General features: G+C 41.6%; 1 long non-coding RNA gene across 2 annotated transcripts in view; it reads left to right on the plus strand.

Annotated features, from left to right (window-relative positions):
• The window catches only part of LOC309535257, a 51,901-nt gene extending 36,812 nt beyond the window's left edge, over window positions 1–15,089 (plus strand). The window contains exon 3 of one of the 2 annotated variants that reach the window (XR_014221158.1): window positions 15,007–15,089. This is a non-coding gene — a long non-coding RNA (uncharacterized lncRNA). Of the gene's footprint in view, window positions 1–8,191; window positions 8,753–15,006 lie in introns of those variants that run through there. The other variant, XR_014221159.1, reaches the window with a different exon arrangement.
• Window positions 15,090–17,372: the final 2,283 nt, after the last annotated feature.

A 17,372-nucleotide genomic window follows, 5' to 3' on the forward strand; every position in this document is an offset into this window, starting at 1 on the left:
ATTTGTCATGCATAATCCCCTTCTGCAGCTACCCCTGGGCCCATTTTCACTGTCAGGGTAAAACCAGGGGGGGAAAAGCCTCACTGTTTCAGTCATATCTCCCTGGAGACCACAAGTGGGAGATAAAAGCCCTCTTCAGGAGCCTGTGGGATAAATTTGGCCCCTGATGCTGCCACACACATCAACAATGCTTCCTTGGCTGAGTCTGAAGGGGGCAATTTTCACTACATGAAGGGGTTCCTGGTTCAGACTCAGATGCCCCCCTTCAAACTCAAGTGCCCCCCTTCAGAAACAGCCAATCATGCATTGATTCAGGAGCATGACCAGTGCATGGACCATCAAAAGTGGTCAAAGCTTGTCTCATCGATTCCTGCAGGTTCCCAGAAAATGTCTGATAAGGGTTTTTATCACATGAGAACGTTATCTTACAGAACAAGTAATTGCCGTTGCAATTATATCCATAAGTCTATGTTGCATGCATTCTTCCTGGTCATTCTAAGCCTCTGATGTGCGCACATCCTAGCATGAGCATGCTTGGAAATCCCGTATCTAAGAGAGAAGCACCCTAGTGCCTCTTTCAACAAATTGTCATTATAGAGCAGCCACTGTAGTTGCTTGGCTGAAGAACTGGAGGCCGTGGTGAAGAGGAAAGTTGGAAGATAGCAATTTCCACAGCTATTCCCCGCTCCTCTATAGCCAAAGCCCAGTTACTGCAATACAAAGGGAAGACAAAGGTATGACATGCAGCTCTAAACAACACCTATCATCCCAATTCATATTATCACATGCTTCATGCAGTACAGGAAACGTGTTATCAAATGTTCCATACAGTAAAGACACTATGGTTAGTTAGTCTCATAGCAATATGGTACATTAGTGCCACAGCTTCCAATGCCAGCTTTTTTTGGAGGGGGGGGGGAATCTGAACATATGAAATAACTGTACTGCAGGGTACAGCCCTGTTTGCAATCTGTTGTCCATATGCTCTTTTTATAGGCACATCTCCCCCCCCCTGGTGCATTATATGTTTTCTATATGATACAAGCAACACTCTGATACATTAATGCAATATTAAAATAAGCTTTCTAAAAAGCTATTTCTCATTCTTTTGAAAACCTTCCGGGTTTTCCCATTGCCTGCTATTTTTTACCCCGGAACCAAGAAATGATCAATAAACAACAGAGAAAAGAATGCTTAAAAGTTATTTGAATTAAGAGATGGGGATTTTGCTGATTGCTAGTACATGATGAATCTCATAATAGATTTCCATAATCATGATGCATTTTCATAAAAAGAAAAAGACAGATAGCTCCAAGATTTGCTCATCACAAATGTGCTCTTCACCGTTTCACTCATTTTGTTTTTTTTACTACCTGAACAGATTTCTGAGTGATTGCCAGTGGTTTATAGGTTGTATCCCAACAGGCCCTGTTGCCACCGCAGTATAGCAAGTGTGGTTTCTGCAGAATTGTTATAAACAATGCTGAAATGGGGAAGATGTCATGCACCAGATACAAATCACAGCCAGTTGCAAACATAACAGGTTTACATTTCTTTGGAGTGAGATGCGAACACATGATAACGGGGTGTGTGTGGGAAATCATTCATCGTCCTTATTGCAGTGTGTGTGTGTGTGTGTGTGTGTGTGTGTGTGTGTCTTGGGCCACTGCCACACTTGTCACAGAGAAACAAGATAGGCATAGAATGTGCTGACACCAGAGCACAGCAGAAAGGGAAAGGGAAATCAAAGTTGATACGGTTTTGCATTCCTACCTGTTGCAGCCCTGCCTTGTCTAAGAATGTGCTGGCAACTCTGTGATCACGTATGGCCATACTGAAAGCTGCTAGCTGGTTGCCAGGCTGCCTCTTCCCACTTTTCCTTCCAGTGTTCATGCTACACATTTTGTCTGCATGTGGTTTAACTTTTCTGAACACACAGCAAGATTGGGCCCAGACTACATTTTGGGATGGTTTTTATGATGAGCATGTCTCTGTCCCCTTGGACACACTCCTTCCATTAAACATGCTTTTGTTATTGACATCATAAGAATATATTCCTTGTATGCTGAAATGGGGTAGCTGGCCTTGACATGAAAGCAGTGACATCAGGTTGGGGGGGGGAGTAAGGAGTAGAATAAAAACAGCTGTTATCCACTTGTACTATTTCTCTCCTCCTTCCTTTCCTCTTAAGAACTGTAAGATAATGATGTGGAACAGTGGGTTGCCTCCAGCCATAAGAGCTTTTCCCACAAAACTGAGTTGCCATGTGTTTGAATCATGACTCTTCCCCACAGTCCCTAATGTGCTCATTTTGGCTCTCCTCATGGCTGCTGGTTGTTTAGTGAGGTGATAAATGTGAAGGAGGAAAACCACCTTTGATAGATACTCAATTGGACACGCGAGTAGGCATGTCTCTGGTAAGTAACCCACTAATATTAGGAGCGATGGCTGTAGGCTCTTGTTGTGTGATTTTGTTCACCGGGAACAAGTAATAGCTATTCCCCCATATCTAACTAGAGAGCACTAGACTGGTCAGAATTAATCAAGGCACATTTAAAACTATTACAGCTGCCTCAAAAGAACTTCGCTTGGGATAACTTCTCTTGGCTAGGGAATAAGAAATAGCCACATTCTGACAAAGGAGTCCCGTCAAGAACTTGGGGCTTTAAGGGAAGAGACTGATGTTGTTAGAGAGCCATAGGGGGGGGGCTTTATTAGTTTAATTTCCATTCAGCCTTCCCTCATCCCCAGACCGTTCCCAAAGATTTCGCTGCGTTGGCCTGGACTGACAGGCCTAAACTGTATGTAACTCCCAGAGGCCTCTGTTCATATTGCTGATGTTGCCAAGTGACTATAGCACAACTCATCCATATCCCTTCTCCCAGCCAATGATTTATGGGCTCAAGATGGATCAACCAGTGGAGGCCATAACTCCCGTCTCTTTGCAGGAGAGAATGGCCATTTCCTCCTTTTAATGAATTGCAATTGTTAGTGGATAATGCTTAAAAATCTCTCTCTCTCCCACTCTCTTTTTAGGAGGGGAAAAAAATCTATTCTAGAAGTGTGCTGAGGGCACATGTAATGAAAAATGCTCAAAACATCAAAAGAGTCATTTTCAAGCAAACCAGCATTTAGCCCATTATCCTGGCTTTGTTTGTATGGGGCAGGAAAGCATACCTTGGGGCTACAGCACTAGAAATCCAATGAAAACAGACTCTTCCATGGAATCCTCTCGGTTTGATTATAAGGCAGAAAGAAAAGGTAGTTCTACGACACATTTGCACTTCTCTTTCTGGCCCCTTATGGAATGTGCAGGTGCCAAAGCTTTTTTTTTTAAAAAAAAATCAAAAACAATTCAGTGAGCAATTTCATTTGAATTCTAAGAAAGGTCATGGACTGATGCTGATTTATGGGAATTGTCTTGCTCAGCACTAATACTTGGGAGTCTCCGTTAATACTTGAATCCTGAATGCTGCCAAAGATTTTATCCAACACATCTGTTTGTTTCTATGAGGCTGTGAAACTGAAGAGCTCCAGGGCAAGGCACAATGGAAAATATTAAAGGATTGATGAGGCAAGCACTGATGAGCATTGATTTCCCTATGGATATGGATATGGATATATAGGGCCAGTCCAAGACATTTTGCTGCCTGAGATGGACCAGATAATGGTGCCTGGCTGCTGCTTGCTCCATCACTGCTGTCTCCTCCACATTCATGCAGCTGGTGTCTGTATCTGCAGTGACTATGGCTTGCTCCTCCTCTTCCTCTTTCTTTTCCTTCTCCTCCATCCCCAATGGGGCAGCCATTGCATCCCACAGTGCCTCATTTTGCTGAGGGTGAAGGCTGCAGAGAGCCATAGGTAGGGAATGGGTGAATACCAGTTTCATTTCTCTCAGCTTCTAATCCCCCCCCAAATCTTAAATTCAGTTCTTCACAATTGCATCCCAGTTTGCATTAAAAAAAAAAACTTCTAATGAATGTCAGTAGCATTTTTGTCTGAATTTCTCCTAACGTACACATACATACATGCAATTTTGTGCTTAATATAAGTGTTTTTTTTGTTACAGTATTCATTAATACAAAGCACTGCCATGATATTTCTCCTTTTTTTCTTTTTTGGCTGCCATGGCTGCCACTTTGTGCTGGTAGCCACGGCCCTTTCATCAAGATATGAGTACCAAAAAGCACTGCTGATTGGCTTCCCCAATCACCCCCCCACCCCCAAGCTGGCACCTCTGTCACAAACTCTATGCAGCACTTTTAAAATGTAATATTTTTTTTAAAAAAATTGCAGCTACCATCTTGTCTTCACAGGGGCGGAGGAAGGGGGTGCGGTGGGTGCGGACCGCGCCGGGTGTCACCATTGAGGGGGGTGACAAAATGCTGGGCAGCACTCACCATGGGGCCTGCAGCGTGCCCGAGCCACGCGTCTCTCCTGGGAGTGACACTGTGGCTTGAGCGCCCGCAGGCTCCGCGCTGCCCCAAATGGTCCACCTGCAGCCTCCCCCTCAGCTCTAGGGCGGCTGAGTGGGAGGAGGCAGGCAGACTCCTCGGAGGCCCCACAGAGCATCCTGCCCCGGATGGCCCCGCCCCTGGGTGCAGGGCACGTATGCCGCCCCAGGCACCTGAACGGCTTGCTCCACTGCTGTGTCTTCATATTCCCTCTGTCACTTAATGCATGAGGCAAACTATTATGTGGGATGGGCCATACCTCAGTTGGTAGAGTATCTTCTTTGCATGCATTCCAGGTTCAATCCCCACTATCTCTAGGATGGGCTGGGAAGATCACTTTCTGGGGAGTCAGTGTAGGCATTACTATGCTAAATGGGCCAATGGTATGACTTGGTATATGACAACTTCCTATGTACTTATGGGGTCTATATTTTAAAAAATAGCCTTCAGAATTATTTAAACCCTTCCACCATCCTGGTATAAGAACACATTCTTTGTGCCACTGGGAAGGCATTCAATGTTTACTGCACACTGTCATCTCAGTAGGGGCCACCTCAAGCTCCCTACGCAAGTCCATTTAAATGAATTAGATGGTGCACAAACAGCAACAAAAGTGTTATTCCCTGTGTTACCCTTCTGTGCTAGACATTATTTCATTTATTACCTACACTTTTGGAACTCACTGCCCATTAATATTATTCATTTGTTTTGCTGCCTGCTAAAAAAAAAAAAAGCATTTGTTCCAGCAAGCCTATCCATGTAATTGTGTCGCCTGATTTTACTAGGTAAAATGGCTTATTTTATATTATATTTTAATCTTTTAAAAAATGTAACTAGTTTTTAAAGTTTGTTTTATTAGCATTTTAAATCAATATGTTAGACTTTTAAAGTGCTTAGAGGTATTTTGTTCCAGTATACAGAATGTTAAATAAATAAATGAAATAAATTATGTTTGTATCTTACTCTTAATTTATAAAGCTTAGAGCATCTTAGAGTCTGTTTCCAATGGCCTCCCAGACAGTCACTGATCAGGTCCAAAACTCATTAGTTTCACCATTCCTTTAGGATTAGGAGCTGCAAGACCAATCAGAAATTGACAAAATGCTTCTTAGAAGGTATCTGAAATAATAGGTATGTTGAAGGGTAGATGGAGTAAATCTTCTACTGCAAATCTACATCTGGGATGTTTAATAGCTACTATCAAAATCAAAGATGGCATTCACTTGAAACTGGGATTTGCTCTGAAATACCAATTTAATATAGATAATTCTTTGTGATTTCTGGGGGGGATTTAATCAAAGTATTATCAGCCAAGCTTTGTTAGCATTAATTGGGTCTTCTGGAATTTGGGAGTATATGTTGGTGCAAATAAATGAGCTTTGCCTACAGAAAATCCTTAAAGGGGTAAGGTTATTATTGGATGACCAATGACGAACGTACGCTCAGCCCAAATAGTATTAGACTTAATGATAAAATATTCTACAATAGTTTGATAAGGAAATATTAAAATTCTTTGAAACCTGTCGTGTTCTTTGTGAGTTGTGGTTAAGGTCTAGAAATATGGCTTTTATGATTGGCATTATGTTTTTATGCTGCCTTATTGCTTGGCTGTGCCGTATTTTATATTTTATTGTCAGGTGGGGTTTGTGTTTGTTAGAGATTATAAATTTCTTTGTGAAGGAAGTACCTTAAAAAGGGAACTGAGAATGTGTTAAATGGTTCCTTTAAAAGCAGCATATCCATTTTATATACACTAATAATGACAATAGTAATAAACGCTTCTCGTCCTTGATTTCAGTACACTGTGACTCAATGTACATAGTCTATGACTATGATCCAACTTTCTAAAAGGGGGAAATGGTGGCAGTGAAGAAAAAGGAAACCAAATCACAAACATGGGGGATGTCTTGACCATTGGAGAGAGGGATGCTCTTTGAGGCATAGGGAGAAGTTTGAGAGAAAGCATGGAGGGAGAGTGGGGGCTGATAATATATGGGTTGTGCATAATAGAAGGATATAATATAAGAGAGAAGATGTTGTAGTCTGAGCAGAGAGATTGAGATTGAGATTGCACAGGGTTGGACCAGATGACCCATGGAGTCCCTTCCAACTCTACAGCTCTATGATTCTATAAGTGTGCTAGAACTCCATGTAGTAGTAGTAGTTGTAGTAGTAGTAGTAGTGCTTTATTATTTGTACCCCGCCCATCTGACTGGGTTGCCCCAGCCACTCTGGGCAGCTTCCAGCATAGTGTATTTGGTAGGTAGGTAAAGGTAAAGGACCCCTGGATGGTTAAGTCCAGTCAAAAGCGACTATGGGGTTGCGGCGCTCATCTCGCTTTCAGGCCGAGGGAGCCATCATTTGTTCACAGACAGCTTTCTGGGTCATGTGGCCAGCATAACTAACCCGTTTCTGGTGCAACAGGACACCATGACGGAAACCAGAGAGCACGGAAACACTGTTTACCTTTCTGCCGCAGTGGTACCTATTTATCTACTTGTACTGGTGTGCTTTCGAACTGCTCAGTTGGCAGGAGCTAGGACCGAGAAATGGGAGCTCACCCCGTCACGTGGATCCAAACCGCCAACCTTCTGATTGGCAAGCCCAAGAGGCTCAGTGTATTGCATAGTATATTTGGTATGAAGATTGTGACTGTTACGTTTCATATTTGCCATGTCTGGCCCATGTAGGTTTATGGAAGCACTCCAAAACAACTATCTATTTGCAGAGTGTTATCTGCACAGATTGCAGAAAAGTAATTTATATGGCTTCATATTTTATTTTGTTTTAAATACAACTAACCAAATTCAGCTTGTCTTGCATCCCACTCCTAGAATTAGCTCACCTGATAGAACACTGAGGATATTGTGACAGACATTTAGTTGTAAAGGAAAGTGATATTACTTTTTTTTTTAAAAAAAGGACAACACAATTTAAAAGATACTGTTCAGAGAGAGGAGGGGAAAACATTCATAGTTAATAAAACAAAATAGTATTCCTAAACCTACAGAGGGTTCCATACAACGGCTGCCATCGTTGAAAATCTTCCAAAGGCTTTTGTCTGGAAGCATTGCTGAAAAGATCAATTTTAAATAGCTCTGGCTGTAAACAAGGCATCCACTGTTTCTTTTTCAAGCGAAAACCCTTCTGTATATTATCATTATTTCAAGGCTTCAGCAAACAGGTTGCTTAAAAATATATATCCATGTTCAGTCATAAAAGGCAGGTTGCAAAACGTAATAACATTTTTTATGTGAAAATGATTGCGCTAACTTCAGCTATTTCACTGCACAATATGCTTTTATGAATGATTTTACTATTAGAATCACTGTCACCAATAAAATAGACTAGCGCATTAGCTTTATAAAGAAAATTAAGGTGATTTTTCTTTTAATAGCAATCGTCAGGAAGAAGGGCACCAAAAAGAATGCCAAAAAAGCAACCCTGCTCTGATTTAATAATATCAGTTTCCATAAATTTTTATATATATTTCCCCCCTTTCCCTCAGATTCTGGTCGTGTGCCAAAGGATAATTTCCACTACACCAGTTGTGTTCCATAAAAAAAATGGTTAAAATCAATTAGAGTCATATATTCTTGAAGAGCACCTAAATATATGGAAATGTTATTAAGTTAAAGCCTATTTTGTTGTTTCTGGCAATGCTTCTCCAAATTGTGTCCAAACCACTTTGTTTCACTGCAGAATAAAGGAAGCTATGTGTTTTCTTTTCTTGGCAGGTTAGGGTAGAACTAATACAGAGAGGAACTGCCTTGTATAGCATGGGGTGCCGCGGAAGCTGGTTAACCAATGACATCACCCCCACCACAAAGGCCAGTCTCCAGGCTTTGGAAATCAGAACAAGCTGCTGTCCAGTCACGGGTGCCATTGACTGAAAGATATATACTGTTAACAGAGCAGGGGGGTGGGGGAGAAGGTATGTAATTCCATAATGAAATTTCACCTATGAGCTTATACACACTGCATGCAAGTTAATGCACTGTTGAACAATACAGCTCAATAATACTTTGCTATTGCGTATATCTCTGGTCCCACGGATATCAATGTGCATAGATTTTTTTTTAAAAAAAATACAACCCTGGGTATAATTTCAGATAAGGTCTCATGTAAATAACCATTTTTCATTGTGAGAATGTGTATCCAGGAAACATAGGAGACGGTCTCCTTATGGAGAACTGGGCAGCAAAGTTTCTAAGAGTCAGTTAAATGGTGGTGCTGGTTACAGAGACTCTGTTCTGTTCCAAGTACTGAGGCAAGACAAGGGTACCATGGACAGCTCCCTGCCCAACTCAGATTGGCTACTTCATGACAGCATGGTTTGTAAGCCCTCTCAGTTGTTGTTTCAGCAGCAGTCAGCTAAAGCTCTGTCTCAATAGCTACTGTATCTCCACTGGAGTCTCTTCATACCCAGTTAGTGGAGTAGGAGAGCTGAAAAAAATTCACATCTGGCAACCAATGAGCCCCTTTGGTTTCAGATAGTACATGGGTAGATGAGTCTAAAAAGCTTGGAGCACACATTTTCTCTGTCCTCTAGCAGCTATGGTGGCTCATTTGCCAGATGTATTTAACATTACCTCTGAAAGTATATACTCGATTCTGACCAAACTAAGCCTCCTAGAGCACAATATACATCCAGAGGCTTCGTTCAGTCAGAATCGAGTATACATTTCCAGACCTAACACTAAATACTTTACTTCTCGTAAATGACCCACCAACCGCTAGAGGGCCATGAAAATTTGTGTTCCAGACTTTTTAGGATCATCTACTCATGTATTATCTGAAACCCAAGGGGCATATTGGTTGCCAGATGTGAAATACATTGGCATTATTTTCAGCTCTCCTACCTCACTAAGTCAGCTTTAGCAGTTATTTATTCTAATGAGGTGGAAGATTGGTTGTGCCAGGCTTTTGAGCTGGTGTTCTCTGGATATGGAAGTGAGAGCTGGACCATAAAGAAGGCTGATCGCCAAAAAATTGATGCTTTTGAATTATGGTGCTGGAGGAGACTCTTGAGAGTCCCATGGCCTGCAAGAAGATCAAACACATCCATTCTTAAGGAAATTAGCCCTGAGTGCTCACTGGAAGGACAGATCATGAAGCTGAGGCTCCAATACTTTGGCCACCTCATGAGAAGAGAAGACTCCCTGGAAAAGACCCTGATGTTGGGAAAGATTGAGGGCACAAGGAGAAGGGGACGACAGAGGACGAGATGGTTGGACAGTGTTCTCGGAGCTACAAACATCAGTCTGACCAAACTGCGGGAGGCAGTGGAAGACAGGAGTGCCTGGCATGCTCTGGTCCATGGGGTCACGAAGAGTCGGACACGACTAAACGACTAAACAACAATCTCTAAGGAGGGCAATGCAGCGTCCTCAGGCCAGAAGGATACTGGCACCATGGACTCTTCTTGTAGAAGTGCTTCCTTTTTGTTGAGTGCTTCTGGGACTGGCCCTCAAGACCATTCCCGGAATCTCTGGGCTCATCTCCTGAAGGAGAGTTTGACCTTAGGATCACAACTGGCTAAGCTGCAATATACGTATAACGTGCAGTGAAGGAAACTTCAGCAAGGGCCTAGCATATCCTATCTCCAGTCAGTCCCTTCATCTCCCCTGATGACAGAGGTTGTACAGTCATAAAAGTTAATGCTTGCACTTTTTCTAAGTGCTTGAAGTTCCTTACGTAAGTTCTCCAGTGTTCATTACAGGAACACAATAATAGGGTAGTCCAGTATTTATGATCCGCATATTATAGGTGGGGAGTGAGACTGAGAAATAATGGTTTGAATAAGGTCACCAAATGAGATTATGGTTGAATTGACATTTGAATAATGGATCCTAGGCTCATAGGTGATGCTTTTAATAACTATACTTCACCAGGTTTGAGGACTGATTCATGGGCACTTGGAAATAGGGCATCTGGGAGCTGTTCAATATGCAAAGGATCTGTGTTTTCTACTAAATTTTCAAGAAAAAACCCAAACCCCGTACCTCTATATAAGGAAGTCATAGACTCAGTTCAGAAATCATGCCAAATCATGGCTTGTGATTCGTATATTTTGCATCCCAAACCATTTTTGAACTTCCAAATGCATACCAATCATATCATGGTTTAAAACTATTTGCTTTCATTCCATTTCTTTCCTCTCAGTAATCAGCTTCAAAAATTCATTCCTTCTCCATAGTGCAGAAGCAGAGCATGGAAGGCCAGCAATGGCCATATCTATAGTCGAGCAATTCAGATATCATGCCAAACCATAATTAGCAAAAACAAATAATGGTTTGTAAACCCTCTTCAAACCATGGTTTCTGATTCTGGTTTGCTGGCTGCACACAAACCATGATTTGGCTGTGAGTCCTAGAAGACCTTCACCCTGCGTTGTATGCCATTTTTTTCTACTTGGCCTGGGAAGGTGGGGTCCTGATTAACTCCAGCTACAAAACCTGAGGTTGCTGAAGAAGCCAGAGACATCTTGGGACTAAGTGCAGACCCAGGTCATCAAGCCTAAGCTTTCAGAGCTGCTACCTGTCATGAACCACCATGGACAGGATTGGCCACAGCAGATATGTTCTATGCTTATGATAATATTTTATTCTCTTGCTGATTATGCTGTTTTAAATGTGCATTTGATATTTGACTTCATTTAGTAATTCTTTCTTTTTGAATGTTTTAGATAAAAATATATTCGGTTAACTTTGCTACATTAAATGTGCATTCATAGTTGACCTCCTTTGCAATGTTTTATTTTGAAATCTTTAAGATAATATTTTAGTTTCCTGTTAATTAGGTTGCTTTGAATGTCTACTTTATTTCAAACTTCTTCAGTAATGGTTTATTCTGGATTGTATTATTCAATGTAAACCACTTTGAGGTTTACCCCCTTAAAAATATAAAGTGGCATAGAAAGGAAATAAATAATAGATAAAATAAAATAAAAATTGTTTATCAGTTCAGACATCACACCAAGCCATAGTTAAGGTTTAGTGTGAGTCAGCTCATAGTTTCTTTTGAAGTGTAATGAACTCTTGTGAAATACGAAGAACCAAAAGTGCAGAAACTTTGGAAAGAAGGAAGAAAACAAGAAGGAGATAGTTCAAAGCAAGTTGTACAGAGGTCATTAGTGTGAAGCATACATGTGAACTCAATGATAGAGCAACCATGCTCATGCATAGGCCCTGCCCATTTCAATGGGCAATGCATAGACTCCATATGTCCACAATGCAGAGTCGATCTCTGAGAATGCACCAGTTGCCTCACCACACCTCTCTATAAGCCTTTGGCATAGTCTGGCAATCTATTTGCATCAATATGGCTTAACACCTAGAGATGCTTTTGTGTGCATGGACAAGAAAGCACATGGACTTCCTTGCGCAGAAGCCGCTCAATAGGAAAATGCCGTTTGCTGCACTGTTTTAAGGCAACTATCCCACCTGCACTTCCTTGGGAGTAAGTGAACACAATAGGGTTTACATCCAAGTAAAGATACTTAGAACTTGGCAATGCATGAATGCTTTCTTTATACACTTAGGGTATGGAGGACATAAATCAGGGGAAGCCCTACCATTAGGTAGAGTGTGGCAAGTACCTCAGGTGGCAGATGCTCAGCAGCACCAACAGCCACCACGTTGTGATCTTCCTGATCCTCCAGACATTCACCTCTGCTGCCACATGGCCTCTGGGCCTTCTTATATAGGGCCCAGATTTGGTGGATGGTGTTATACCACCACCAATGTTAAAGTAACTCGGTTGTCAGTCTAGTTGGCTTATAGGAGTGAAGATGGAAGAGGCGCCCATTTTGTCCTTCACTACAGGCAACAAAGCACCTTGGATTAGCCCTGATTAAAATGTAATATCAGGGCAACACCCACAGGCTTCATTGGATTACATAATTACTTTCTGCTGAAGGAGATGAACAGAAAAATCCACTGACCATCAATCTAACAATAAATAAGTTATGATCTGAAAGTTTATACTGCAACAAGCATTAATGTTGTTTGAAAGTCCCTGGCATCTTCCTCGGGATCCTCTTGCCTATTTATATATATATATATATATTGCAATGCCTGAAGTTAGCGTTTCAGTATAAATGGCAACATCTATGCAAATTTTTCATTAAATAATTCATACCCCCCAGGCTTCCTTGCTTTGCAGAACGCATTGCCAAATCAGAAGGCAAACCTTTAATTTACTGTCTTTCTGCACTGGTCATGCGCTTGTGTGTTTGTGTGTGCGCGCATGCATGTGTACAAGTGTGATTGATCGCCCTTGGAATGCTCCAAATATATTTTGAAATAACTGTAAGTTAATTCTATTAGAGAGAGAACAATAAAACAAGAGTCTTTGGCGTTAGTTCTATCTATCATGGGAGTGCTGACACTGTCAACTGTAATTCCAGTGACTTTTGCTCTTAGTAGCAATAAAGCTATTTCTTCAGATTATTCTATCCTGCCCTCAGGGGCACTTATCCTGAAGTATAACCTTTTTCTCACACATGCTACTAGCAACAAAGTCTCCACAGCAATTACGTATCTTCTTCCCTACCAGTAGCAATGTCGCAGGCTGAAATGCTTCTTTCAAAGAGTCCGGATGAGCACGCTAGTGTTTTATTCCATCAAACCTTTGACCTTGCTAAGAGTTCTAATGTGTCCCCTCGCTGGTTTTGAAATCTTGTTCAGCTAAAACTCCAAAAGGACATCAGAAATCTGAAAGCCAGTGTTCCATGGGAAGAAGAAAGGCTTTATTTACATGCACAGATATGCCATTATCTTACTTAGCATCCAATCATAGCACTGTTTTCAAAAAGTATACCAGTGTAAGATATTAAGCAGACTGCTGGGCTACTGGCGTCCTCCCTTGGTATTAAGTCCCCATTTCAGCCTGCTAATGGGTGCCATGTGCCAGGGCCAGGTGGCACTAAAAGGTGCGCCAAATACTAGTACTGTATTGTTTGAAAGTCTTCAGGATTCTGTCATTTCATTTTATTTTTGCAATACCTAAAGTTAGTGTTTCAGAACCCTACATTCAGTTCCAGACATGGGACGGATAAGTAAACATTGGCAATTTCTGCTCCCCTTTTCACTGGAATTCTCTGACATTGCTAGTTGTGATAACTTTGTTGAACTGAAGAAAGTGGCCAAAATGTAGGGTTGTTATATTCTGAACAGGGTTTTTTTTGGGGGGGGGGTTGAGCTTTTTTGGGAACCCAATTATGTTTTGGGGTTTTTTTAAGCATTTTTAAAATTTTTTAAAAAAATTCGCCCAGATGCCATTTTGACAGCCCAATTCCTGGATGTGTCCGGAAAACCCGGACATATGGCAGCCCTACAAAATGGCCGTCTTGAAGCTCCACACATGCACACTATGATGTGAAGCTCTCTATACTGAGACTTCCAACCTGGAAGTACTCCTGACGATGCTTTGGAAAGAACAAAACTTTAGAAAAGCTGTATTTGTGCTCACACTGCCGCAGGGCCCTTCACACGAAGGCTTCCCATCCGGCAGGACTTCCTGGAGTGACCACATGACCACGCAATGGCTTTAAAAATTATTAGATCTCACTGAATTGTGCCCCTTGTGATTAGAAATATATGCGTCTCAATTAGTAGAGCAGATTAATTACAGGAATATAAATTCTCCTACTAATTAAAATGAATACCCATAAAAACGCTATTGCTGACCCCAATAAAAACATATTGCAGAGTATGTAGAAAGGTATGTATCCCTTGCAGGGTTTCTTCAAAGTGAACCACAGTTTGCACCAACATTGCAGTTAATCATTATTAAACAGTGCCGGGATGTTTTAATGCAAAAAATGATGGGTACTGCTGGAAAAAATAAATGGTACAGTTTTAGGTGATGGGGTGAGGTGGGGGAACAAGTGTGTGCTATCATTTTTATATCATTTCTTCACTTTTGCTTTATGATGCAAAGTCATAATTCTATCATTTTTTAAATAAATAAATAAATCTCTAAACCAAAAGTGTTAACCCATTTGAGTTAGTGGCTGAGATCATTTCAGATTAAATTTTGGTCATGGAATCCTCTGCGAGAGCTCACAATCCCTGCCAAAGACACATTTGTTAACTTTAAATGCCAAAAAAAGCAGAGCATTAGATCATCAGAAGTATTTTACTTCACAAATAGATGTTTTGATACAACATCTGATCTTGCAGTACTGATTACGTATGGCAGATTCCATCTATCGTGTAGCTGAAGTAAAACTAGATTTCACTTGCGATCTGATTACCATCTCTGGCTACAGTCCTTGAAGTATGGAATTTAACAATACAACTAGGAGTGTGTCCCCCCCCCCCCCGCAATCTCTTGGCATGCCTTAGTTATAGCTTCACATTCTTTTTACCTTTTTCAATTATGGTGGTTTCATAAAGGCAAAAACAAAATGAAATTAAAACAATGGTTGCAATTATTTTTAAAATGCCTTAAAGAATACCCTAGGGATTAATTCAGAATGAAAATGATAAATTTCCATAGGAACACCCAAAGCAGCCTTGCATTAATACATATTTTTTATGTCTAGAAGGCCACACAACATTTCCCCAGCATATGTGACAGCATAGACCGCCCCGCCCCCCCAACTTGAACAAAGGTAAGGCCCTTTTCATTTTTGTGAGATGTTAAGTAACTTTAGTACTGTAATGCTTACAGGTCCACTGTTCCTTTTGCAAGGGAGAAGGATAAGGAGAATACCAGAATGAATGGAGTGCTTTAGGAAGAACAGCCACTACCCTTGACACAGAAGAGTACATTGAGGTCAATATTAGTCCGTATTACAAAACATTGGAAACATGAAAGCTAATAACAGGCCTTTTTTTCAGATGGAACTCCATTCCGGCACCTCTCTGGTAGGTGCCATTGCCATTATGAGAGAACAAGGCAGGCGTTCACAGTGAGTCCCAGCACCTCTTTTTCTAGAAAAATAGCACTGGCTACTAATAGTTCAGCTTCTCTTTGCAATTAATTGTGAACATCAATATGTGCAGACTTCAATGAGGGGATGCCCACAAGCAAGGCAGTAAGGTTTCTAATGCATTAGCTCAGAGACAGCCCTCTTGGTGTTTTGAATTACAACTCCCATCAGCCTTGATCAGCATAGCCAATGGTCAGGGGTGATGGGAGTTGTAATCCACAATGTTGGGGGGGGGGCAGAGCACCGTGTTAGCTCTCCCAGCAACTGCCAATTCAAATAGCTTGTCATGATATGCTGGCCAAGCTCCATATTTATATGTCGCAATATAAAATGATGCATTTTCCAAGTTATGGAGAGATATTTAAATTTGAAGCTTTCAGCTGAAAGAAGAAGTGTTTGGATTTGATATCCCGCTTTATCACTAGCCTAAGGAGTCTCAAAGCAGCTAACATTCTCCTTTCCCTTCCTCCCCCACAGCAAACACTCTGTGATGTGAGTGGGGCTGAGAGACTTCAAAGAAGTGTGACTGGCCCAAGGTCACCCAGCAGCTGCATGTGGAGGAGCGGAGACGCGAACCCGGTTCCCCAGATTACTAATCTACCACTCTTAACCACTACACCACACTGGCTCTCGCCAGTGCTTTAATTCTAGCCAGTTGCTTTAATTCTAGCCAGTCCTTTAACCGCACAATAAAGATAACAAGCACTCCAATGCAGTTTGTGCTGACATAAAAATCACGTCACTATCTAGCATGATTGTGGAATATAAAAGCAGGTTTGCCACTAGGATCCAGAGCTGCGCTTTATCTAACAAATGCTGAGTCCTGCCTGCCTGCCTGCCTGCCTTTAAGGGAAAACGGACCGTACAAGATAGAAGATGCTGATTTCAGAATTTGTTTCCACTTTTTGTTTAATATTTATAGAAAACTTGGCATTTAGGGCTCCAGAGCAGAAATAATTTACATTGTGCACAGGGAACAGCTTGGGCCCCTGGCACAGGAGCCAACTCCTAGGGGCTGAGGTCCCTGCAGTTTCCCCAATAAAATAATTGATGCCGCCCCTGCCACCGAGTTGTTGGGCAGTGCCATTCAAATGGTATGCATGCACCAAGTCATGTGATCAATTATGCAGGGTGGGGCTTACCTGCCCTCCAATATTTTATTCAAGTTGGCACCCCTGGCCCCTGGGTCACTCCTAGCCCCTTGTAGCATCTCATCCAGCAGGGGTCTCACATTGCATGCAGTCACTTTTTCCTGTCCATGGAGGCCTTCAGTTACTGACTGCATTTCTTTGCAGTCCAAGCTGCTTAGCTGTCCATATTCTGGATCTCTCCAGCCATCCCTTCCTCTTGGGTGACTGGCATCTGGGCTTCCAAGCTCACTAGTTTGCTAAGCTCAGGAATTTCTGTGTTTGACACTGTTCAGAAGAACTGCTGCAGGCTTTATTTTCCCAACTATTATCTAAATTCTAACATTTTACTAACATTTCTAACACTCACTAACTCTAGATCTGTAACAGTTAAAAAACAAACCAACCTGATGACCTGGTTGTATATGCAGAGATGATAGAGAGGATAAAGATAAGTTTATTTATCCCCTTGTGATTCCTTCTTGGTTAGGCCCTGCACCACATTCTTACTTGGTGTCATAGATAGCCAGCCTGTGCTTTCTCCCATATTCTTTGAACTACAACTCCCATTGGCTCTAGCCATCATGGACAATGGTCAGGAATGATGGCAGCTGTAATCCACAACATCTGGAAGCCACGACATCGGCTGACTCTGTTCTATATGGTGCATCAACACCTCCTTTTCATGTTACACAAGCACAGCAGAAATTAGCAATGCAAGAATGCCATCGATTATAAAATGAATGTAATAAAATGCAATTTACCATAATACAACTTGAAAATATACTACTTAGAAAGCAGCACAGCACAGGAAACTAAGAGTATATTTAATGATGTTTTTTAAAAAAT

The sequence above is a fragment of the Podarcis vaucheri genome, assembly GCF_965113315.1.
Source record: "Podarcis vaucheri genome assembly, chromosome: 6".
In the NCBI taxonomy this organism is placed as follows: Eukaryota; Metazoa; Chordata; class Lepidosauria; order Squamata; family Lacertidae; genus Podarcis; species Podarcis vaucheri.